Here is a 26,051-nt window from a genome sequence, read left to right as displayed (position 1 = left end):
TGGAAGAGCCCAGTGAGGCAAGAGATCCGGTGGATGGGGACTAGTGCTGAACCAGTCTGCTCCTGAAGAGTGGGCCCTGTATTATGGAACCAAGCTGGGGCACTGCTTGAAGAGCAGCAACATACTGGAAGGATAGACACTGTATTTGTCTGAAAGACTGCACTCTATGAGAGAGACCTCACATTATAGAAGGAAAAGTTATGAGGAGTAAGTAGAAGCAGAGACAAAATTTTAGTAACTAACTGACCACCATTTCCCCTCTCCCTGTGTTGCTGTGGGGAGGGTCTGGGGAGTGTCAAAAAGGTGAGAATGAAGGATTGAATGTGTGGGAAAAAATGAGAAAGGCAGAAGGTATTTTCATATTCCTCATCCTCATTTCTCACCATCCTACTCTAGTTTAATCATGAATAAATTAAATTAATTTTCACCAAATGTATTTTGCCTGTAACAGTAATGGGCGTGTTACTGACAGTAATATGATCTTCCTATCTTTATGTCAACCCTCAAGATTTTCCATCTTACTTTCCCTGTCCTGGTGAGAACAGGAAGCAAACGTGGGGACTGGGCTGCCAACCAAGGTCAACCCATCACAGAAACACAAGAGTTATTACAGCAGAAATATTTTATTCCTCTTCCTAGGACTAAATCCAGATGTATAATATTTTGATTTCTTAAACGTAAACTATATAGGGTAGTTAAAACTCTGTGTGGCTGACAACCTATGGTTATGTTTGTTACATACACTTCTACATGCAAATGCTGTATTTTTTTAAAATTTTTTAAAGTTATAGCACTTAGAAACGCAAGACAGATTTTTCAGTTTGCCTAAATAAATAAATAGGGTGTGTGAGATACAGTCTCAGCTTTCTATGTTTTTATATTTTGATGTGTTTAAATAATAGAAGAAAAAATAAAATCCCTCCATTTTAGTTAGCTTAATTGCACAGACTCTTGAATTTATTGCTTAGCTTAGGTATTTAGCAAGCTCTGAGCATTCTTGCTCCATTTCCTTAGAATGATTTCAAGACAGACTCTAATAACAGTATAACTTGTCTGGCTCAAAAAGTCCAAAGATAAATAATAAACATGCTCCATTACTTTCTTATCTTAACCTTCCAGGATAGCAAGTTAAGGATAAACTGAAGAATTTAGATTCAGGTAGTACCAAATTGTAACTACCTCAGAAATGAGAGGAAAATCCCATCTACAGAACTTCAAGTGAGGTTAATGAGCTTCCATGATTAAAGGTGAGCAGAAACTGCATAGAAATGCACTGTGTTCTGAAAACCTGAATTACTATTCAAGGATTACAAAATGCTATAACAACTTAGCATCTTGATGAGATCTTTATATAGCATATAAATATTTAAACTACTTTGTTCTCCCAGACTTAATGAATAAATAAAGATCTAGCCAAATAATCTAATCTGTATTCTAACGGGGGGAAAAAAAAACAAAAACAACAACAACAAAAAAAAAAAAAACAGCTGCAAACTTAGATACAACACTTATGATCTCTAAATGACAAATAATTTAATCTAGAGACAAAAAAAGAATCTTACAGCAACACAAGAAAATGGGCTACAGACTTTCTAATCCCAGCTCCAGATAAGGTTCAACATGTAAAAGTTAGTTTAAATAAGCTTCAGATTCATATCTGATTATACAAGAATAGTGCAAATCATTCTTGAGAGAACTTCAAATGTTGGAAGTTTCATGTGATTAGCAGTCAGTCAAAACTTTTGCTATTCTCTGATGAGTTAAAACACATTTACAGAATTGGAATCAATGGAGGTAAAAGTATCTAAAGATGCAGATCTACAACATATTGATATAAAAAAAACAAACTGGTTTCAAAGTAAGTTTTCACATTTTATCACAAATGAATTAATATTATGTTCTTTTGAGCTAACTAAAGTTATTTTCAATTAACACTAGAGTTGTAAAAGTGTGGACTGAGTTTTGAGAAGAGGTCTGCATCTGCTGTAAATTCAAACCATTTCAGTCAGCATTATTATTTCTATTTTGATCACAGTCAACTTTATTTAGAATTTTAGCTGTGTAGAACAAAATATGGGAAAGCAGACTAAACATTCTAAAACAAAATTCAAGAGAAGAACAGCACAGAGTTAGTCATTACATCAAATTTATTATATTAAAAATAATTATAGTAACTTTTGTAACTTCAGTTATCCAATAAGAAGTTATGAGACTGTGGAAGCTTAGGAGGAAAGCTGAGATAATTCTAGAGCAGATCTACAGCATGTTTCTCCTGGTAAAGTGAAGTAACAATAATGCATCAACATCTCAGCCTTCTGGGGATATTGTTTACTCCAAGTAGAGTCAATAATTCATCCATAAAGAAATAAATTAATTAAGAAATTCAATCTTTAATGAAAGGATTAAAATATTAATATGATAGCACTACTTTTAATGAGTTGTTCTAAATAACTTTCCAGGCATCCTAGTTTATATACATTCTGTGCATTAATATACATCTTTTTGCATTGAAAATATTCCCCACTAGAGAGCAGTATGAATTTAAAATTTCAATGTATCTCTAGTCCTGTAGTGCTAGTCATATAGATTTGAGATTACTATAATAAAATAGATCTTCTAACCAAGATGTAAAGCTCCACATAAATACAATCTGGGAAATTAAGCAAACAATTCCTTTTGAAACACTAACATAGACAAGCAGCCTAGTAAGTCATATTAGTATTTTATAACTTCACTCTAATAATCCAATCAACATAGCCTAATCAGAAATCCCCCTTTTTTTAGAAAAAAAAAAAAAAGAATATTTTTGTCTTGAATTCTAATCTCCTTCCAGAAAAATAAACTATAAAATGCATACCAGATAAAGGCATAGGGAAATAAGAAGGGAAATTACAGCTTTCAAATAAATGAATCAAACATCTACCATTTGATTTGTATATTCATTAAAACCCATGATAGCATTACAGCTGTATTTTTTTATTATTATTAATAATAATTCTCTTCAGTATGGCGGAAGAATTAAAACATTTGTATCTGCAGCCTATGCAACAATTAGGAAATCAGAATTTCCTGAAATACATATTATGCTGTGTTCTGCCACCATGACAAATACACAGTGATTCCTGTGTAATACAATGAGTGGACTAAGGAGAAAAGTATTACATACTTTCACAGCTCATTTGAGCTGATGCTATAAGCCAGTATCACATAGCAGTATTTGGTGTGTTGATCAGTCACAACTGGTTCTGAACAGAATACTCACAAACATGAAGACAAAAAATTATGGAAAAAAAATATGCCCTGCTATTATGTTATAGAGTTTATCTTGACTGAACTGGTGACGTATTACACAAACATTCATAAGTTTTGCAGATAATCTCCCTCCCTCAAAGCCCCTTCCCCCCCCCGACCCTGTCCCCCCCCTCCCGTCCCCTCCTCATCAAGAAAGTTGACTTCTCAGTCTTCTCAACCAGAAGTGAGTGAGCAAGATAACCAAGAACTCAAAATTTCAAGCCAATTTAAATAGCACTTAGGATAAATGCTTACATTTATTTTCCCTGGAGTTCTGAACTCAATTCTGGCTCAATGATGCTTACCAGTAAAATGAACTTTGCATGACATTATAGCTTTGTGAAGTAGAAAACTGTCCCTTATGGAAAACAAACACAACTACATTGTGTGATGTTTATTAGCTTCACTAACATAGCTACTGCCTGGAGATTTACAGTATGTGCTTAAATGTAAGGGATTAGAAATTATAGCCTTTCCATTAAGCTATCCTTACCTTCTTAACTGTAATACAAAATCACACTTGCTACTCATAGATATGGAAGGAAAACTTTACCCCCTTGTATTAAAAATGATTGTTTTCTGAACCACCTTATCACTATGACTGTGTAAATAAATGAACCCAACGTACTTGACTATTAAGGGACTAACAGAGAATATGGATCTCAGAATAAAAATGTTACTAGGAGACTGCTGGTAAGTCAGTTTTACCTAACACTGACCACTTGCTATTGATTAATGAGATGATACACAGTAAAAAATCTCTTCCTGGTTTCTTCCCAGAAGCTGTCACAAAAGCCTCCTCAGATTTTTGAAAGGACTGAACTTCTGCAGGTAATAAGAAAACATGGATAGTCTAGCCAAACTGCCATTGGGAACAGGCTCAAACACTTCTTGTCAGAGTTTGATAACATGAAAACAAAAGCTACCTGAACCTTTTTTTTTTTTTTGGCTGTACTACTGATTCTCAGGAAAATAGTCTATGTAAAGCTTCCTCTAATTAAATGCATTAGTTGTATTTGCCAAGGTCTTGGACATACCAGAAGACATATGGTTCTAACCTTTGTACCATTTACACATTCATCTGATTCCTCTCTGCATTTTGAGAGACACCGTGACCCCAGCCAAAGATTATCAACCAAGAATAGCAGAAACAATCTACTTTCAAAGAAACCTTAGGGAAGAGAGAGAGAGAGATCACTTTCTAATTATTGCTTTGCCAGTTTTCGAGTCTTTGGGGAATGTCACCAGCATGCTACAGAACACTCACCTCCCTTCCTCCCAGAAATAACTGGAATCTTCACATCTTTTCAAACACCACAAACATGATCCAAGGTCTTTCAGAGGATAGGATGCTACTGATTGATGGCAGTCATGGTAGCAGGATCACCTTTGTGTCAAATAGTGTCACACAAATTTTCAGATTTTAAGAATCTCTATCACATGACAAGTCAGTATACGCAATAGGATCCTTCTTAAAACTTGTTCCATCAGTTGCACTCTCAATTGTTACTCAAAAATTCCTGGCTGCTTTGGGTGCCTAAGGCTCCTGTATCAAGAGGACAGTGGCAGTTAATTTTTTTACATCCTCTAGGTTGAGCTCACTGAGCAAAATGTTTAAATTTACCCTAGAATTTTGTTATTGAGAGAAGCTTAAAATGAATGTATTGTCTCAGGAACACAAAAATAAAATAGCTTTTGCTTCTTGCACCCTTCTGTCACTGAATGATGTGGTCCTGACACTGCAGTTATCTGATTTTTAGATCAGAGCTGCATCTGCTCCTAGTTTTTAGGGCCCAGAGTGATTTAGGTCATGGTCCATATTATATTATGTATTTCTGCTGTGTTAGTTACAAACAAAAGGACAAACAATGAGAAAAAGGTGAAAGAGCATGCATGGTGAAAGCACAGCTCATCTGAAACACAGCTCCCTCCCAGATGACCCAAGTAACCTTCAGAATATGCTGCAGGACTCATCTGTTTACTCTGGGTGGATGAATGAATGTCATTTCAGTGAAAGAGCTGCTGGGGAATGGGAACTCTTTAGGATTGGAATGTCTTTTCTAAAATAACTGGTTGATTTTTCAGAACCTCCTTTGTTCTGAGTCTTTCAGATAGACAAATACCAATAGTATAGATGCAACGAGATGAAGTGAAAGCGAGGAAAATATGCATCAAGTAATTTTACATTATTGGTCAACATCCCTGGAAGACTTTTAAGTCTGCAAGAACAACCACCACCTTCGAGAAAAAGAGGAGGAGTTTGTTGGGTCACACACAAAAAATCTAAATTGTCAGAAAGTGATAAAACTGGGGACAGAAATTAGTATTTCTCATTACTCTCCGTCTCTCATCATTTTCATCACTTTCAAGCCACTATTCGCCAAATTTTCTCTTTGAATGTTTGCACAAAATAAAGCATAGGAGGTAGCTGAAGATTTAAAAAAATGAAAAAAAATGCATCAGAAAGAGAAAAACCTTATATTTCCCTTTTTTTATTTCTCCTTACTGCTCCTCCCAGTCCAACCAATACCACTGTTACATGACTTCAGTGATCTATGTGAATAATAAGAAAATCATGATCATCATCATCTCAGGTGATTCTTGTAAAGTTTAAGATGTAAAGAAACACTTGGGCAAGAATTGCATCAGTAAAATAAATAAAAGCAGTTTTCACCTGCATGTTTATTACTTATAGCAGGAAGGGAAGATGAAATGGAAGAAGACAGTTTATTTTAGGCTTGGAGAGCTTTATATTTAATGTCTATGTCATGGGACTTCTCCTAAGAAATGCACCTCTGCAAGCTGGATCCTGGAAGACCAGATTTTTATCCATCTGAAGCATCTTGAGCAATAGCACAGAAAATAAAAGCCTAAGCTTTTGTTCTGTTTTGTCAGCAGAGCACTTAAATCTTTCAGGAAAGGCTGCATTTCAATACTGCAGCAAATTAACCGACTGTAGCCTATCTCTGGTCACAGCCATGCACACTGTGAGTGCCAAAAGGAACTCACACATGAACTAATCAAAAAAAATAAATAAATAAACAAAACAACTTCATTTCTTGGTTCAGCAGTTCCCTCATGCCAGAAACAACCAACAGACATCTCATAGTCTCAAAATATACTGCAGTCATTTTTTTAATTGAGTTCTATAAAAAGAGCTAAGCACTAATCAACACCATATGTTATTCAATTAGCTAGTAATACATATCTATTTCTCAAGCCTGTGCTAACATAATGGAGCACTTTGGGTGGTTTGGAACTATTTAAAGGCCAAGTAATTAATTTGCAAACATCAGCTTCTAAAAAGCTGAGAAGTGCTACTGTGGTGACTTACTTACATCTCTATAGCCGGAGCCAAGCCATTAAACTTTCTCATTTGGTTTTTATTCAAGCCTCTGTTTCCACAATGATCATTACTGAAAAAGACTTGTGTCTAAAATGAGGACAAATGAAGACTGGCCCAGTGATGCTCCTGGAACCCAGGCACTGCAGGGAGGAGTCTCTTCCAAAGCAGGTAAAGGAAGCTGCATTCATTACCTTTCCTTCCCCTCCTTCAGTGCGAGCTCATGTGCAAGATTCTATGTGGAAGGCAGAAATTAAAATATCAAAAGACATATCCAGAAAAGTTACCAAGGGCTCTTCCTACAAGGAAAACTTGTTGTTGCCATGCACTGTTGCTTGTTATTTTTCCCATGTTCTGAATTCCCACATTAAGGAATTCCACCTGCAGCTTCACACTCATGTCAAACAGCAGTCTAAGTTGGCCAGATTCAAAAAGAAAGGACAGAAGGCTCCAATTGCAACTCAAACTGTCTTTACTGGACAAAACATTATTTTTGTCTAGATTTCTGATAAGATTAGTAGTGGGTATAAATTTTAGATTTCAGGGGAAAAGAATGCTAATTTTTCAGGTTATTAAATCTGAACAACACATTGTTTAGTAGAGTCCAGAGACAGATGTAAAAATCAATGTACGTACAGCATACCTTTGTCTACAGAAAATTTGTAGCTATTGAGATTATTATTAATTCCATAAATATTTGTAAAAATAACTCCTTTTGGTCTTGCTGGATAAATTTCCTGATGTGAAATTATACAGAATACATTGATGGACTACATACTGTAATAAATATAATAAATATGCCACTTTAAAGTTGTTTAATTTTTCTTGTACCTAAATGCCAAATATTTTTATCTCAGCAGAAAGAGAGTATATGTACAGCTGACTGAGCACAGTTAGCAAATCACTTCAGAGCAACGTTGGAAGTTCATGATTTGTAATTGCTTATCAAAACAAAACAATACAGAACTTTAGATTTATTTTTTTATTTTGCAGGATAACTTCTCAAAAATGCCAGATTCCTGTTTCTATAGTTAGAACGCTCATACTTTTTCAGGCCCTAGGAAACCTGAATGTTCATCCTAAATAAAAACAGTCAAAAGTTAGACATTTACGTCACCGCTTTCTTGTTATACTCTTGTTTGAGTGAAATCTTTGCAGATGGGTTATAAACAAGAGTCCTTCAAAACAAAAAGGATCATAGAAAGTCAAGACAGAAGTTTTAATACTTTAGTCAATTACCCTTTGTTCTCTAGATCAAACAATACGGTAAATTTTGTCTCTCTGCAATTGCACTTTTACAAATAGCAATGTTAATGAATGATAAGGAGTTTGGGCTTATATTTGAAAATTATCATTTATACTTTCATAAAATTAATTCATTTTCCAGCTTATCTGTATGTTATCAAGCTCTGGTACTAATGCAAGGATTCTTGCCATTTTTAAGTTTTATAGCTTCACTACACCCACTGGACCATTTAATATTGTGATTAATGGAGATCCGATTATTTTCCAAGCTATGCAAACATATCAAGGTGAACATCTGCTTTGTTTACAAAGGTTAGCAAATGGTCTTGCAAGCACAACTGGAAATTACTGTAATTTATGGTATCCTCGTGTCTTTGGACTTCATTATCTTTAACAAAAAGGACACATTTAGTACAGCATTCATGGCAAAAGGGGCAGAATTTCAACTCATGAGATTTGGTTTTGGGGCACATTCTGTGCAGTTCAGTTGAGAAGTATAAAATATAGGCTATACCCTAGAAAACATATTCTTTTCCTAGTGCCTTGAAAACTAATGTCTTCTTTAAAGTATTCTTGACTAGTATACTGTTCTTTCATGACAATTACACTTCTACCTGAAGATCTTCATCAATACTAAAGACAAAGATAGACATATAGCAAACTAGATTAACTTTGTTTTGTACTGGGAACAAATCTGAACACAAAGTGGAACAAAATGGTCTTTTTTATATTTCCCTAACAGAGTGCTCTACAGAAGCAGCTAAAGTCATCCACTACAAATACACAAGACCAGCACGGGGCTTCAGATATGCAGCTTGTAAAAATCCTGTATGATATTGCTGATTTTATAAGATATTCTGCAGTATCTTCCAAAATGTAGACCATTACCAGAGAAGTGCCGGAGCTTATTGAGCACATTAATTAAAGATAGTGCCTTATTATTGGTAAAATAGAAGTGTAAAACAGGAAATATTTTCCAGTTTCAGGATTTAATTTTTTAAAACATTTACATTTCTCACATTCTGAAATGCTAGTAATTAAAAGGCATCATTGCATACCTGTAAAACACCTCAACACAACTGGAAGATACATTTTTTTCCTAAAAAACATATTTCATAAAATGAACTGTGAGTATTATGGGCATAAGCACACATACACAGGTACAAAATGAGATAGACGATGTTTTCCAGCCTTCTCTGGAAGACCTTCACAGCAATATATCTCCTATTGCAATCAGCAGCAGATGCTCACAGCAGACCCAAACTGCTGCTCTTGGGAAGCCTGAGCACTTTGCTCAGCCGCTGTAATCTGCAAAAACTACTACTGCTGAGTTTGTAAAATATTTCCATCTTGTCTAGCTCTGCTGGCCATCTGCAATCTCTCTTGACCTGTCTGGGTGTGCTGAGGCAGTTGAAAACATCTGAGAAGTCATGAACGGCAAAATTTAAAGCTCTATAAGAATTACCACTTTTCTCCCTTCAGCCATGCTGATTCAGATGAAGCAGTTTATAAATTATATTAAGCCTCAGGACAATTTTATAAAATCCCTCAGACTCACTCAATTTTTTTTTTTCCTCAAATAGTAGTTCAAATTTACACTAAAATATTCTTTTGCATAGGAGGTAATTTAAGACTACTGGATAAGATATATATGAAATTTCCAGAATTAACTCATTTTCAAATATCAGTTTATTATGAAGGATTAGAAGTCTTTACAAAATATTGTCTCAATATCTTATGGCATTTTATTTAAAAATTATCCTCTCCAATTAAAGTTGTAATCTAAAAATGGCATCTCTCTGGATATATGTACAAGATTTCAATTTAAATTAGCTTTTTAAGAGAAGTGGTAAATATCACTGAACCTTAGCCAATAACAGAACTTTGCAATATGGTGCTTGTTTCATTAAAAAACAGCAAGATAAACATATTTCTGTATAGGTGCAAGTCAGGGCACCTGAAGGCATTGGAACAGCTGGTATAAAAATTCTTCAAGAGAAGTAGAATCAGATAACTGTTTTCCACCTACCTAAGAATTCATACAGTAATTTCAGCATCTCAGCATTCCTCATGAATTTCTGCTGTTCTTGCTATGCATTATAGAATCTGTCACTTTTAAAATTTATTGTACTTTTTACAGCACTGGATAAAGAACACTTAAAACAAATTTAGTGTTTGATATACCTTTACTCTAGAAGAATAGAAATGAGTTCTCTTTTATTAATTTAGATCTGTACTACTAAACTATTCATAGTAGCAGTCTCAGGGAATTTTCACAGGATTACCTACATGAACAAGAACTTATATAACGAAAGGTTTGAAGGATTGCGTTCTCATCAGAAAAGGGAAATATAACAAAAAAGCAGGCACATTACAATAGTTAAAACTCCAGTTTTAATTGTATGACTCAAGGCTGCAATATATTTACTAATAATTTAATGGATTTCTGACTGAGATGCTGTCTTCTTTTGTGTGTGTGTCTCCAAAAAAAGCATGTAGGGTAGAATGAAAATAATAATAATAATAATTTAAAAAAAAATTACACCTCATGTCAAATTATTATTTCTATTCTAATTTTTGATATTGTAATGTTTGTTTCTTCCCTGAAAAAAGATATTTAATATAAGAAAAAAAGGCCAAATTATGGTAACTAAGACAAAACAACCCACACATTTCTCTATTCATATTCATTTATTTGTAGCTCAGTTTAGTGGCAGTCCATTTGAAATCTGTCACATTCTTATTTTGTTTGTCACAGACGCATAGGAAAAGTAAACACTGATCATAAGCAATGTCATAAAAAAAGAAAAACAAAAAAATGAAAAGTGACCTTCCCTTAAGCCACTGCACACAAGAGATTACCCCATCCTACCTCTCATCTCTCTCATTTAGACAAAATCATCATTATTTTACTTGTCATTATTTAAATCAGACCCAATAATGTCATTTGTAATCAACCCTCACTGTTGGGAAGCAAATGTGAATGGCTTACCTTGCAATATAGCAGTGTTATCCACTTCAGCATGCTCCTACAGTACACATCTGGAACCAACACTCACTCACTGCCATCAGCTGCTGTTCACAAATCACTTGATTATTGATCACTGCACTTATCACTCTTCATTGACTGAACCTCATTTCACATTACCGCTCTCCTGCTGCTTCAGCAAATTCTAAATCTTCTATTGCAATGAGAATTCACACACAATCCAAGGCACTGGTCCTTCAAACTGGTTATTTCTAACTGTACCAAACTTTTTGCAGTTATTTTATTTTATTAAAGAAAAAAGAAATAATAATCACTTGTCTCTTACAGTTGCAAACTCTTCACACAGAATATGTAATGAGAAGGTCTGGTTTTCCCCTTGCAATGCAGTCTAGTTTCTAACTACAGTATTTTATTTCTGTCCTGACAAATAACAGCAATCCTTTTATGCAATAAGCTCAAAAATGACAGGAAAGTTTCATTTGAATCGTGTATTCATGCTTATATAAACTATACATATTCAACATATGCATATATTTAACAAATACATAATATTGTTGAGGTTTTTTGAAAGAGTTACCAATAGGGTTGTGTAAGAGACTTGTACAGAACATTCTTGTCTTGAAGTTTGTTCAGCAGCACCTGTTCAACACATCTTTCTTGACAAACTTTTGTGATTAACAGTTACTCGTGTGTTTGAGCAACCAGAAAGAACCAGTTTTTGGCTATTGTCTACTGAGTTCTCAGGGCAGAACAAGCTGACCTAACAGAGAGCCATCTGAAAAGGAATGATGACCACCATGGAAACAGAACACAGCCTGACAGACTGCCACATGGCAATTGCATAACTGTGGACATGCCTTTGCCCTGATAACCAAAACAGTAGGTAAGCATATGAAGAGGATAAAAATCCAAAGAGTTCAGAAGTGGAGCTCTTCCACTGACTTGCAGCCATTGGGATCAATGAAATGTCACTGAGTGACCTGCAGACCAATGGGATGCCACCAGATTCATGGTGGCAACTATGCCTGCTAGAGTTCTCTTTCCTATTGCTACCTTCCCCATCTTCCCAAAATTTGTTAACTGCTTAGAATTTGTAATATAGGACAACATTTGACTCCGCTTGTGTCTTAATCTCACTCCAGGAATATATACCATACCATTCCCTCCAGCAATTGGAGCAGGACAGATCATTCGAGGAAGATAATTTTGAAACAAAACCACCGGAAATTCTTCCAAACCTTCTTATAATCAAAGTAGCTACAGTATTTCAGCTTGTCTCACATTAACTGAAATATACATGAAAAAGAACTATGAAAGCCTCTTCGGTTTTTAGCCCATGCAATGTTAAGTCACATTTTGAATTTTATTCTGTAAAAGAATATGTTCATAATTCAGACAATATGTACAGCCTGCACTTATGCAGCAAAAACAACTTCCCACATTTTAAACAAACTCAAAGTTGTAACGGGTTTAGGGGAGGACACAAATCAGCTAATGCTCTTCCTACTGTCAACCATCAGCCATCAGAAGAGACATCAGAAGGTCAGTGGATTTTCTGAAGGCAAACCTACCAGATGCAGAAGCGTCCTATTGACAATATATGAAGCAAAAAAAAAAAATAAAATAAAAACCACAACAAAACAAAACAAACAAACAAAAAAACCAGCAGCAGCCTGTATAGGAGTTTAACAGTATTTTGTTTGCTGTTTAAAGGGAAAACATTAGAAGACTACTCCATTTTCAAATACTCGAGAATTAAATAGAGCTCAGTATCATAAGTATTTCAGACCATGATCATTCCATCTAGTGATTTGCATTCATGAAGAACAATAAACCCCAGAAAAGCCCAAAGCACGGAAGTATATGCTTAGATAGAGGTTAAACGTTGTAATTTTATGAATCACATTCTAGACAGAGAACTTAAGCAACAGGTAAAAACCCCTCTTTCTGAAAAGAAATTTAGTAAAAAAATTGCTAAACAAGTGCTATGACTGCTATTATTCAGTTAAAAAAAAACATTTTTAGGCTATTTATCAACTTTTAATTGTATTGTTGTAATGTTTATACTATTTTTTCCTTCTTCTAAAGGAATAAAATTTTCAAAATATTACCTAAATTAAGAACTAAAATCAAAACAAAAGCTTATAATCAGTAAGGTCTGCTTTTTTATATTTGTTCTAACTTACATGGGCATTTTTCCAAATTCTTTTAAAGCAATCGCAATAGAATAACTAGATAAACTGAGCTATTTTATCATAAAAACTTCATCACATCATTACAGAAGGAAAACATACTTATTCATGTCAGTATTTACATGGATCTTTAAAAAATATTATATTTGGACACTGTAGCATAAATTTTTGACATCATAAATGCGATTATATTAAGACTCTTTATTCAAATATATCTATCAGAGAACAATTCAGTATCTCTTAACTCAAATAATCTAGAATTCATTTATCACTACTATAATATGTTCTAAGCATTGCTGGAAGACTACTTTATCCTTTCATTTAACCAATTTATTAGCTAATATTTTCATTCTTAGAACATGTATCATTCTCTAGAAAAGCTGAGGACTGTGACAAAAACAGTGTGGGACAAACTTTTGTAGTTTACAGGTAGTGTATGGGAACTGTTGAATCACAACTTGAACCATTATGGATTGATCACTTGAGGCAAACATTGAGTCAGCTGTGGGAGCACAGGTGAAGAGAATTCATCTGTGTGACCAGAAGGGGTGGAGTCTGACACTCTCTCTCTATTTAAGGGCTGACCACCACTGTGGAAGGATTTCTTGTTAGACATTCCTACTCTGTAGAGTTTCTCCCTGCAAGACTTGCTATTCAGTGGCAGGTAAGCATTTCCCATATTATTGATTGTCTCTTTTCTATGTTAAAAATCTTTCTAAATTTATCTATCAGCTCTGATTATGAAGCTTTTTTTATAATAAGTAGAGTTAGAGGTGAGAAAAAAGTACTCATGTGCAGGGTGCATTTATAATGATTAACTCACTCTAAAAGTTAATTTAGTTCTTAACCAAAATTTGGCAGTCAAATTTCACTAGATACATGGATTTCTCCAAGTCAACAAGGAAAGCTTCTGAACTGGTGAACATCAACTATCTGCAGAAGTCCCAACTTTGGATGGTTGAGTTTACATGGCTCCAGTATTCATTTAGCTTTGATTTCCATGTGTTCACATCTTCAGTGTTTGGATTTGATTTTCAAATTCTTTACAAATTAAAAACAGATAAAAAGAGAAGATAAGAAGAGAATAAGAATCACAAACCTTGGTGAAGTCTGTATGGCTTTGTGTCATATTGCAAACCAACTTATTTGCTTTAACTTTATTGAACTCTTCAATAAGATTGCTCTGAAAGAGCAAGAAGAAAATTGATTTAAATATTTTAAATGGTCTGATAAAAAGATCTGAAATAAGTCAAGTCATGTTGTTCTAATTTTGTAGGCATCCAATATCACAGTAAACAACAATTCTTCAAAATCCGCACTTAGCACTCAGAAAACTTCTATGCATTGTACTGAACACAGCATATTCTAGCAGGAAGTCTCAAGGACAGATATTTCATCCTGTGCTTTTGTATTGCAGACTTAAATATCCCAAACAGTAAGGGATCTTTTTCTGCCTTTTTGGAAGATATTCCCACAATCATTCACCAAGTAATGCTAGGTTATTCTTTTTAGATTAACTAAAATTAATTATGGAGGGTACATATTACAAATGACAAATTTTGAGTATATTCAACTACACTTTAGAAGAAAATAATGCATATACAAGCATGACATGAGTTGTCCTGCAACCAAGAGTTTGGTTGATTTGTTCGTTACTCAAATTTCTTCTTGTCCTACTGAAAATGACAGTTATTTGAGATACATGTTGCATTGTTCACCCCTCTTATTGCTTTTTTTTTGTTTGAGAAAATTTGAAGTAATACTGAATGATCCACAAAATACAACTATATCATCTTGCCAGAAAACACGTTTGGAAAAGGAGTATAACATTCATATTAGCACAGTATTTTCTGTGGTGTATCACACTCAATATCTTTTTAGGAAAATCAGTGATTGCATATAGCATTAAATCAAAGACCCACTCTAGTGTAAAACAGCAATTTGTCTTCAATTTTCCACTTAGTAATTCAAAAACTCTTCTGATTATCAACTGCTGACAATTTTTTTGCTGGCTAAAACTTGGTTAGAATAATAAGAAAAAAGTCATTAGCATGTTAATAACTTGGTCTCTCTAAGGGCTAGTTAGTTGAACCTCTATCAGAAAAAAAGAAGCTTCTTTTTCATCCCTAGTCTTACTTGTAAAGTGATTATAATTTACCACAATTTCCTAGTTTCCTTCACTTCAATTTATAGAGATTTCCCAGTGAGCAGAGTACAGTCCTGTCATACTTTCAACAAGAGCAGCTCACAGAAAAATGTTCACACCTGTAAAGTTGTGGAAAAGAATTTCCACACACAGATAAGAATTATCTGTTACTATTTGTTATTATAATTATGTGGGTAAAATATTGTCTGCATTTTAATACAAGTAGCTGGAAGTAGCCTTATATGCTCTCTTTATATATATACTATAATCAAAGCAATATATACATCAAAATTCATGCTGATTCCAGAAGAGAAATGAAGTACAGGGAACTACTAAGCATGATTTAGTAGCATTTTTAAGTTCTTAACCCAAAACCAATTAAGATCATCCAACAGTGGAGTATCTGATGTCTTTCTTATTTTTTTCAGGATAAAAGGTTTAATATACAAACAGGATGAAAATTTATGCCCATACCTTTATATAAAACAGATACTGCTCATATACACACACTCGTGCATGCCACTTTTCTACATAGAATTGGAAGGAAGGTTTTGTTACTGCTGCCATTTTGTGCTATTAATGGACCAAGAAGATTATATATAATAGAAGAAATTGGACATTTAGGATAAATAACAGTGATTTAAATATCTAATTCTTAATTAAAACAATCTACATATAAATAATTGTTATGAAAATGTCTAACAGTGAATAGTTTCATATAATCTTATTTATAAAGAAGTTTTCTGTGACCTATTTTATCTAAAATTAGAGATTCACAAGATACTTTCAATGGCATAAACAACATTCTAGCTGTCACATTACTGTCTATCACAAACAGTTTAGTGTACCTGTTTTAGAAAAAATATCGATATGGACAACTAATAATATTTGAAATAAAGAATACACATTTGCTGCTGTGGCTCGTGCTAGTCTACAGCCTTGCCCTACAGTTGATTTCTGTATTCATGTGTTTTGTTTAGTTTACTTAACATACTGGATCTAATAATAGAAGTTTAGTATCTCACCTTTTCTTACAAGAAACAGAATTGTCTCCTGCAAATCCAACAGAAGTATTAAAAGTGTACATTTATGGTTAATATTTATATCAGCTAATAAAAAGAGTATTTAATTCTCAGTTCCTTTTGTTTCTCTTTTTATACTAAATATCAAATGAATTGACCCAGTTAATAAACCATGCTCACTTGCTTTTTTTTTAAATGACTTAACTTGCATAGAAAAGTTAATTGGAAACAAAGGAATAACCTAACGTGCTTTGTCCTGCAAAAAAAAAAGGATATTTATGCAGTACAGAAGTGTACAAATCAGTCTACATTCTCACTGTAGCCTGTTTATAATGCTACCATCACTTGTTCAAAGCCCTGATAGACTCAGTGTTCAGAAAGAACTGTAGAGCTGAGCCAAGCTACCACATTCTTATGAAGGGCCTTCAGCAGAGCCCTGCACTGACAAATGAGGCAGGAGTTTGAAAGGGAATAGAGATTTTTGAGGAGTTCTCCTTAGTGATAAACATTGCTATCACCTAGGATGCACAAATAAGCTTCAACCAGTCTCAGCTTGTGTTTATCCATTGAAAATAGAATTAGTAAGACTCATAACACTATTACAACCTAGTGTTTGCATGTTGACTTGAGAACTAGAAGACAAAAAAAATTCTTCACTTGCTGTATGACTACAGCAGCATTTTCAGGGGCTGAGCTCTTCTTCCAATAAAAACTTGCCTATATTCCTTTAACAAAGGAAATACTATGATTTCATTTAAATTCTTTGTTACTGCATCCACTAACAGTAGAGGATGGGGGGGGAAGAATGTTGGGACTCATTATGTTGTTTGACTTTGTCATGAACACATGTAACACTATTAAAGTAGAAACATTGAGAATGTTCACTGCTGGCAATGAAGATCTAGAACAGTTAAAGAAAATAAGCTAGCAAAATGCAAATACATTCTACAGCAGTTAGGAGAGTGCAGGAAAAAAGAAGAAACTAAGGAATTACAGATGGTCAAGATTAATTTCAATGCGCTGAAAAATAGCGGAGCAAGTAATCAGATTTTTACACCTAAAAGTATTGAGAAATTGAGAAACAGACAAGAAAGTGTCAAAAAACATCATGCTAAAACAACCTCAACACATCTTGTGATGCTGTAAAATGCCTTCTGGCCACTAATCCCTGTGTTAAGAAAGTTTTTTGATAGAGTTTTCCATTGTTTTCCCCAGATAAGTTGGAAAAAAAATGTAAATGAAGTATCTATGTTATGAATGAACATTAATGTTATGAGAAAACAGTGACTAAGTTATAACTGCCAGTGATTTGTCCAAATGAGAAAGATGTTTTAACTGGCCCTGCTGGGATGTGTTCTCTGCCTAATGTTGTTCATAAGTTTCACTAAGAACTAGATGATAGAATGTAAAATATAAATATTAAACAAGCAGATGATATCAAGCAGGAAGTGACAGAAAGCACATAAGAGGTCAAGATTAAATTTGAAACTAAATTGACAATGTGGAGAAAAGCCCCATTATAAAGCTCCCATAAGGCAGGAATAGAAATAATTACTTACAAGATAGGGAGAAAAAAAAAGATTAATCTGCAGTTTTCATGCAAAGGATACAAATGTTAGAAATGATGAAAAAAGAAATACATAACAAGCATGCTAAATTATTGGTACTGTCTGAAAGACAATCAATCTGAGATGACCAGCACAAAATATAGTCAGAAACATAAGTTTTGTTTTGTGGTATTTATGCCTTCCCCCCCGTATCTGCTACAAAAGAGCATTTGTTCTTTGTTCTTCTCTGTTGAACAATGAATATAGTTGAAGGAATTCCTTAGATCATAGTACAAGAGGTTTTCATCTATTTCTGGTCCGGCTAAGGGTCTCTTAAGCCTCCTTTCTGCATACTTCTGTCAAAGGTAACTAGAACTAGATTGTATCATGGACTATATCTTGAATATATATGTAGTTACAAATGGTTCCTGCCATACTACTAGTATGGTGCTTTCATTTTCTAGAATTGAAAAACAGATTTATTTGCCTTTTATCTTGATGTTCAGTCACTCAACAGATATACATTTTTCACTCAAACTGTCCTTCTTATCTTTCCAATTACATTTAGGTAGACAATACACCTAGCATTGCACCAAAAACAGAATGTGGAAAAACAGCACTTGTTTCCAGAGTATATGGAAGCAGAATTGCTCTCAACTCTTGTATTCAAGGACTGTGTCACTTTAATGGAATCCTGCTGTAAGGATTTTTGACACTGAGGGTAACAAAGTTGAAATAGAACAAGAACAACTTAAAATGTTGCTGTTAACTGTAAAAGAGGCATTCTCTTCATGCAATGTGTTTTTTATTATTTTTCCCAAGGATTTTTCCCATCAAGGAACTCTCACCTTCTTCCTATATCTTAACAGAAAATGCTTTCACCACAGCTGTATATAAAAATTATACTCCTCTATGTTGACCTAAAGAATGCCTGCAGTACTCTATACAGGTAGTATATTGTCTGAACTATAGCAAAGGACATGAAACCGAACAGGGAAATTTGTTGAAATATAAATTCAAGTACTGAGTTGAACTGATCTGTTTCAAAAATTTAGAACATCTACAAGTATATACAAACAAAAATGCTAAGTCACATCCCTCTTCTGGTGATGACCTATCTCCTGTTTAGAACTTTTAAAGCTGTAGACACTCTTAATGTGAAAGGAAGGGGAAAAACAATAACCAAAGGCAGAATTATTTTTTTATATACTTGAAGCCAGACTTTCAATGTAATTGCCCACAAATTAACTTACATCAACATAATTGAAATGCATTTGGTGTTTCCAATGAGTATGCTTTTCCTCCCAGTCTTTTTATGAAAGACTTGCCACAGAAAAAGGACTGTAGTTGGCCAAATAGGAAATAAGGTATATTTAAGGTGGAATAAAACATACTTCCAAACCTGCTTTAAGATACTGGTACATTTCAATAAATCTCTCCACTTTGAAAAAGGCTTATGAAATACATAAAGCATTTATTTTACTGCTAGATACAGTAATTATAGGTATTTTGGCCATTAACAAGAAAGTACTTGCAACAACATATTAATTGGAAAGTTGAGTAAGCTTAATGCAGACAAACCTTTCCAATAAGAATGATGAAGAACAGGAGTATAACTCCTGTCAAAATGTTTCTTTAAACAGTTAAAACATACCAATTAAAAAGCCTGAAGTATTAATTCTCGTCAGATTAAGTTAACAAAATAAGAAGCATTCAATGAAAATATTTAATATAGCCTTATATTCCTTTCCCATTTTTTATTATATTCTTATCGAGAAGCTAATATTACTGGGTTTGTTTGTACCAAAACATTTATTTGAAGCAATTAAAACCACTATATTAAATCTAGAATTTCTTTTTCACTGTGAACATGCAATTCATCTGAAGATTTCCTCAAGAATATAACTTTCAAAATTTAATTAAGATTTTCAGTTTGAAAGTATTATGTTCCAAAATGCTGAATAGTGCTATTTTCTCAGGAGAATATTTATATGATTGCTGTTGTCTTTCAATAAAATTAATGAAAACATACAGAAAATAATTAACTTTAATAAATATGCTTGAATTATATATATAGATAAAATAGCCTTAGCATTAAGCAAAAATACTTTTGATGGTTAAAGTTTATGAGTTCCATGACCTTCAAGATCTATTGATTTTTATCTCCAAGCTCCCAATTTTGTAATAGGTACTAAAAAAAAAAAGTTTGAGCACAGTAAATCATGAACAGAAATAACTGAATAAAAGGCAAAAAAGTGAATGAGCTATCTGAGCAATCCCATACATCCATCCATCCAAACACTACCAGTCTTACTCAGTATTCTGAACAGTTTCCGGGCTTTGCTTGTATATTGACTAGCAGAAAGATGGTTAATTGTGCTATCAAATAACAAGTTTAGCATTTAGTAGAATCTTTCTTCATTCTTAACTAGCTTAATTTAAATGTCTGTTTGCACTTGCAAATATGTTTTTTGCTTCCTTATGGATGTTCATACATTAAAGTCTCTGATGTTTTACCATCATTTCCTCAAGAATGTACAAAGTCAAGATGAAGAAAAAGAGAAGAATCAGTGAATAATTCTTAAGTCTCTACACAAACTAATTCTTAAGAATTTCACTAATGTAGACTCAAAAAAAAATAAATGCTTTTTACCCTAATATACAAAGCTGCTCTTCCAAAATCTCCTTGTTCTTCAAAGAACCCAATTTTTCACTATTTCTGCTTGTTAAAAAAAAAAAGAAAACTAATGATATTTAGATTTACTTGTGTAATGCTCTGTCAAGCTCTAATTAGTCACTTACTAGCACCATTAGCCATGTTACTTGCATGTAATCACAGCCAGTCAGTGAAACAAAATCATCCCTTTGTCTCTGCTTCTTCCATTCACAAATACAACAAAATTGAAAAATGTGTCAGTGTCTATACTCTCATTCTTCACTGATTTCAAAATAATTGATATACACAACATATTTATAAAGTTTTCCTTGAGCTTTCAGAGGAAAAATAATACTTATTATTTTAATTTAATACTTATTATTATAATTATACTTTATATAAAGTACTGAATATAGCATTAGAAGAGTTAACATAGGTGGCTCAGTTTCCTAATACTAAAGGGATATGACCCAACCTATTGGTTTTGGAAATCTCATTACTTAGAACCACAAACTGTTACTTTATCTTCACACTGGATAAAAACATTAGTATCTGTAGTATTATTCCATTTTACACACCTTCACTTGAATCAATGATTTTTTTTAAAAAGGCCACATTATCTGTGAAGTCCCTGAGATCCAGAACTAATTGTGCAAACACAGAAAAGAAAGGTGTATTTGGATTTTAGAGGTTTTTTTTTCCTCTTGTAAAGAGGGAAACAAAAAATACAAAAGGAGATCTTGTCAATCTGATAAATAAACATCAGTGGTTCTCATGAAGATGTTTGCCCATTCATACATTAATTGTACACTGGTATTATGTTCACAAAAAAATAAGACAAAAGAAATTTTAACAAGGTGGTATGAGTATATCCGAGGATTGGGGTAAGTATAGTAATGTAGCTGCAACAGCTTGCAAGAATACTGTAGACTCTAAATTTTTTCCCCTTTCTTTGGCCAACAGCTCAAACTTCCTGCCACACAAAATACCATTATTCTACGTGGCAGCATTCTTAAACTGCTTACATACACATGTGTCAGGAGAGCAATTGGGAAGATTACCTTGTGCTGAGAATGACAAAACTGAGTTTTGCGATAAACTAACGTAGTTTTAGTAGGCAAACAATAGGAACATCTTGAAATGGGTATAGTAAATGAAACTGAATCACAACAGATGATTTCACATCTTGGTGAAGAATCATTAATATTTATTTCCAGAAGAAAGTTTTGAACAGGTGTGTTATTTCTGAATTTCCAATCCAGAGGTAAAGAATACCTGAAAATAAGCTTACAATGTTCAAGAGAAAACTAGAATTGGAAATAAAACTAATTTCCTATTCAATTTATTAACTACAGAAATACTACTGTATTTGAAAGTGAAACCTTCGTGGTTCACTTATACAGCATGAGTGATATAGGTTGATAAAGCGCATCTCAAACTACATAATACGTAAGCTAAATAAATCATAAAGGATATCAGGGAGATAAGGGGGTCAGAAAGTAAAAGAGAAACAGTTCATTAAAGCTGCTTCATTTGCATCTTACAATTGCAATAACTAATTCAACCTGGTTGAATTTTCAGTGCATTTTTGAAATGCCATTTGTACTTGAGCACAGCATTGTATTCAGTTCTCTCCTCAACATGAAACTGTTAAGTATAGTCATGTGACAGCCACAAATTACTGCTCAAAGGGGAAATCAACACTGGCAGAACAGAAAAGAAGAAAGAGATAAATATTACTCATGCACACAACATGATCTCATGTTTCGTTTATCTTATTTTAAGAAGCAAGCTACAGAAATTGATGTGGTTTCCAATTTGACCCTTCTCTTCCTCTTCCTAATCCTATTTGAAATAATCGTAATTGCAAAGATTCAGAATGACGATGGTGCTCTTCAGTGGTCCGTGACCCTAAAGCTGTCACGCAGCAGAACCAGTACTGAAATAAAATACAGGCCCTTCAAAGGCATCTCATGCATTTCCATCACATTTATTTTTTTTAATAAATGCAGCCAATACTATCAGGGAAAAAAAAAATGTACAGCACTGTCTCCATATATAAGCACACATCAAAAAATAATAATCTAGTATTACTCAACAATACTGCCTTCTGTTGCTGCAGGGATTGTGCAAAGGATAGGCAGGGAAGGAAAAAGTGAGAGAGTACTCATATGCAAAAAGACAAACAAACAAACAGGTTTAAACTATTTAATATTATTATATATATACATTATAGTTCCTTATATTTCCTTCCTTTGTCTAAACTATGTATTGGCCATCATATACAGAAGAAGAAAAATCATAAAGTAGAGAGTTGATTGTAATGCCTGAATTTCCAAAAGGAATTAATATAAAACTCTTCCTTAAAGGAAACAAATTTGGGGAAATTGAGTATATGGTTATCTACAAATCAATACACTCAGAAATCCCAATATTTGCTGAACAGAGGATAGTTATTGAAAACATAATTAATATTCAGATCAACAATATGATGGCAACACAACCTTATAGAGCCATGTGTAACACCATAAATATGATTTGTCAGTTCTTACTAATTAATGTGTGAAAAAATAAATAATTTTAATTAAATATTAAATATAAATAAATACTGTAGAAGTGTCAGATTAAAGTCTTTATATCTTAAGAATCTTCTTCTCACCCTCCACCATGTTCCTATTTATCTCTTGTTAATAGTTTGTAAACACAAACAGCTTTAAATCTTGAAATAAGATTTTGTTCCTTCTGAAATTTTTCCCCTCGATGAAGACTGGAAATTCATATGTAAAGAAGTAAAATAGAAGATGCAGAAATGGAAAAACAACATTTACGAACTATCCTGTATTCAGCTGATTCTAGGATAAAAACCAGAATCTTAATATTGTAATTCTGGAGCTATCAATACAGTTACTTGGAATCTATAGAAAACATTGGGAAAACAAATGTTGAGAAGGTCAAAACCAAGAAATCAGGGCATAGAAATGGTGCATCAGTGCTCATCTATGCCTACCCTTTTCCTTTCTGGTTCAACAACCTTCCAAGCAGAATTCTCACACCACTATGAAAACACAAAGCAAACACTGCATCCCTGGGAGGTCCAGAAAATGATGTTATTGGAAGAGGCAGTAGTCAACCATGATTTTTCAGTATCTCTATCTTTACACTGCAGGATGCAAAACATACAGGAGCCCAAGCCAACATGGTAGACAGTGGGCTCCAGCAAGTCAACTCCTCTCCAAGCTCACACAAGGATTTGCAGACAAGATGCTCTCTTACAGCAGAGCTGCCTGTACTATGTTAGAGACTTGGTGGCCACTTCATTTAGCCTGCTTACAGGCTGCATGGAGGAATTCAGAAGCTACAGACTACACAACAGTAATTTCCAAAATAAGCAATACATTTTGCATGAAAAATAGCTGAAGAAAAACTACAGAAATAAAATATGTTCAATCATTTTCAAAAATAATATGACAAGAAATGCTGGCAAATTGATATGTTGACTAAATGAACTATAGATCCATATCAATATACAACAACAATGACAAAAACATGCCCTTCCATGTACCAGCATTTTGATACTAAAAGCATGAACTTGTAAATGATCCAAAATAATGTTTGCTAAACCACACCAGCCTATATGAAATTCTCAATAACTCTGCACAAGAATTGGCAGGTAGCTCTGTTGATAAAGTTAATACAGATGGGATTCCTATCACTAGGCATTTTTCTGGATTCTGAATTAACACTCACATAAGAAACCTGAAGATAGTATCAGAATAACTAGAAATTAGAATTCCTATTTTTAGTCTTGAAATTTAAAAAACATTTTCATAAATGAAATTACTCTACTTCCATTCAAAACAAATACTTTGTGATAATATTGCTAATTTTATGCAAGTACAGCAAGAACTTGATTTCCAAACTCCTTTTCTAGTTTTGTATTAGAATTGTAAAATACTTATTTTGATCTCAATAAAATAGATTCAGAAATGTGGTTAAGAGACTTAAATTCTATGAAGCTGTGATCCCTGACCATCAAGAGCAAACCATTCAGATGACCTAACAGAAGAGCTTACAGCAAAAATAGGGAAAGTGGCCAGAAACCTACAGCCAGATCTGTCTGTTGCAACAAATTTATGTAGTGTCCTTCCAGCACTGCACGAAAACTCATTACTGCCATGATTGTAGGTTTAAAATAAAACATACTCTGACTTCAGTCTAGCAAATTTGAAACAACTTGGTATTTGCTACAATCAGCTCCATTTGCAGTCATTCGGATGAATGTCCAACAAATATTAGATTTTTGACACTAAAAATTTCACTAGTGGAGGATGTCTATTTATATTTAAATAAGCTTACAGAGCATACTCCAGAGTTTGCACACTTGATAGTCTACCTTATAAAAATAAAAGGTAGAAAGGGTATTTAACTTTCAGCTGCTTAGTGTTACTGCATTAGACTGTTTGCAGAGTTCCTCTGACAGATTTTGTTACAGCTTGTAATAGGGGATTACCAGACTGTTCTTTCTAATTCATGTAAAAAACACTCAGTTGCACACCAATATCAATCAGAACAATAAACTATGACTCTGACACATATAAGGCTAATTCATGATTGAAACTGACACAGAGAACCACTGTAATCAGTTAATAATCATTCAAAATTACCTCCAGGAAAATCTCTCTAGCTTCAGTATTTAGATTAAGTGTCAAGTCTCAGCCTGAACTTCTAACAAAGAAGGCAGCTTCATTTACAACAAATCTCTGTTAAGTTGACAAGAGTTAATGTACCTGGCAGCTCCACAGCACATGGCAGGTTTAGGCGCAGAATGCTGATGACGCTGGAGCATTGTGGCACCAGCAGAAGTCATTAGGTGAAAGAACTTTCAGATGAGTCACTTCTGTAAATTATTAAAAGAAATCACCCTTAGGATGTTTTAGCTCAAGAATGAACTTATTTGGAGGATGCTTGAAAAAGCTCATTTTCATTTGATTTTGATCTATGTGATTATAGAACATTATTCACCATATCCTGGATTGCTTTTACAATTTCTGTATACAGATAACTCCAAATACTTGGTGTGAAAGAAGAACCTTTCTGTCAATTTTGGATAACTCTCAAGCCAACTGAGTACCACATAGAATTGCAAAGCAGAGATTAATTAACAATCTTTGACTGTAGCTGCATCTGCTGTATAAACCTATAACATCTATATACAGTAGCACAAAAAATGCCTAAAAGCAAACAATGAAGGATGCCTAATCTAGTTTCAAGTAAAATCAAAAACATTTCCTTGCCAGCTGACCTGCAGAGAAACCTGTGGAGATGCCATCTTGAAGGGGAAGATCAACCAAAATACTGCAGGGCATTGCACTAAACTCAACTATTCATTCCAGGTATGAGAGAGTCCCTTGTAACAATGCATCTGTGGACTCTTACCAATTGCCTGATGATCCTTCCTCCTGCTGCCCACTAAAAGACTTTCTAATACTAGCACTAAAGGATTTTTTTTTGTATACATGGCCCGCCCCTAAAAGAACACTGTTGTTCTGAAGCCACACTGTGTCCTCTGCCAATTAAAACATTATTTGTGAAATAAAACAAAAAAACCCTCTGAGAATGC

The 26,051-nt window shown here is 33.8% G+C and overlaps 1 protein-coding gene across 2 annotated transcripts in view; it reads right to left on the bottom strand.

The window, feature by feature from the left end:
• Positions 1-26,051, bottom strand: part of ZNF385D (zinc finger protein 385D) — a 377,949-nt gene that overhangs the window by 302,474 nt on the left and 49,424 nt on the right. Inside the window, exon 1 of one of the 2 annotated variants that reach the window (XM_065753484.1) lies at positions 14,160-14,173. The exons of the other annotated variant lie outside the window; for it this stretch is intronic. The gene's annotated coding sequence lies outside the window, so the exon portion shown is untranslated. Of the gene's footprint in view, positions 1-14,159; positions 14,174-26,051 lie in introns of those variants that run through there. 2 annotated transcript variants of the gene reach the window in all.

The sequence above is a fragment of the Cyrtonyx montezumae genome, unplaced genomic scaffold (genome assembly GCF_038088225.1).
Source record: "Cyrtonyx montezumae isolate F1298 unplaced genomic scaffold, pur_monq_1.0 scaffold_8, whole genome shotgun sequence".
NCBI classification, from domain to species: Eukaryota; Metazoa; Chordata; class Aves; order Galliformes; family Odontophoridae; genus Cyrtonyx; species Cyrtonyx montezumae.
The sequence above is the reverse complement of the archived record's forward strand: the minus strand, read 5'-3'. Positions and strand labels throughout refer to the sequence as shown.